This window comes from Sinocyclocheilus anshuiensis, unplaced genomic scaffold, assembly GCF_001515605.1.
Source record: "Sinocyclocheilus anshuiensis isolate Anshui unplaced genomic scaffold, SAMN03320099.WGS_v1.1 scaffold1102, whole genome shotgun sequence".
NCBI classification, from domain to species: Eukaryota; Metazoa; Chordata; class Actinopteri; order Cypriniformes; family Cyprinidae; genus Sinocyclocheilus; species Sinocyclocheilus anshuiensis.
Window position 1 is genome coordinate 1,472,783 of NW_015539924.1, and position 1,432 is coordinate 1,474,214.

Genomic DNA, 1,432 nt, shown 5'->3' on the forward strand with positions numbered 1-1,432 from the left:
CAAAAATGCCTAAAAAGATTCTTTAAAAAAAAATACAAAAGTACAAAACATGTAGTAAAACGGCTCAAAACTAATACAATTTTTGCTTTCGTAGGATATTAGGCCTAAAAAGATGCCAACAGTTTTTTCACTGTTAGGTCAATTATACCTTTAACAGATCACAACCTCATGTTCAGCCGTTTTGACACTCAACAAATGAGCAAATCATAGCTAAGACTGAGTGTGAAATATAAAGGTTTGATATGCCCAAAAATGCCTACAAAGATGCTATAAAGATTGGTCAAAGTAAAAAGCTCTTGGGCGCTATTATGGCATTTTAGCGACAGAAGCATCAGGTTGAGCATGTGCTGCTATTTTCTAGTGATCTAATGCAGTTAGGGCCTGTTAAGTAGCTTAATGACAGGAGGACAATACGGATGCTTGGTGTGGTCCATATGGAGTGCATAGCACCCTCTGCACTTTATTAACCACGTCTCACCAGCGCTTAGTAAACTGTTTTGTTAACAAAGCTCTGGCAGGAAGAAGAAAAAAAGGGGGTCGGCGTTGAAAATGTGAACAGTTGGTGTGATGTAAAGACGCTGTTTTCTGCGGAGAGCCTGATAGCGCATCATAAATATGGCTGTAAAAATACCCCAAAAGGATCATTTAAAGCTTTTTTTTTTTTTATGTTTAGGTTACAATGGCCTAACATAAAGTATGGAACATAAAATAAGATAATTTGAGAAACATCTAAGTATTTTTGTTCATGCAATGAAAGTCACTAGTGACCAAAACAGCTCAGATACCAACAGTATTCAAAACACCTTCTTCTATGTTGTGCAAATGAAAGGAAGTCATTCAGGTTTGAAACAAGGAGGGTGAGTAAATGATGACAGTATTTATTTATTTTTGGTGAAGTATCACTTTAATGTTTATTTATTTATTTATTTATTTATAATAAATGAAATTATACTCTAAAGAAGAAACTAAAGCTACCAGCAGGTGGCGGTAAATGTCTATATGAGTCGATTCGTTCAAACGGCTGATTCATTCAGGAATTCAGTAAACGGCTCTCTTTAATGAATGGCCTTTTGAATCATTGGTTCACACGATTCGTTCAAAACGCGGATTCATTCAGAAACTAAACATCGCTGTGTTGCTCGGAGACGCACAACAATTCTGCTGTGGCTAGGTAATAATGTTCCCTGCAAAACTGAGCAAAGACACATAATATTGTGTTTAAAATAAATAGGCATACAATTTAAAGCCCCAAAAGCAAAACAAAATATAAACTAAACAAGCTAAATAAAGATAAAACATAAACAAAACATAGACAAAACATATATGGTACAAAATATAAACTACAGTATAATAAAGTTCTGTCTATATATATATATATATATATATATATATATACAGGTGCATCTCAATAAATTAGAATGTCGTGGAAAAG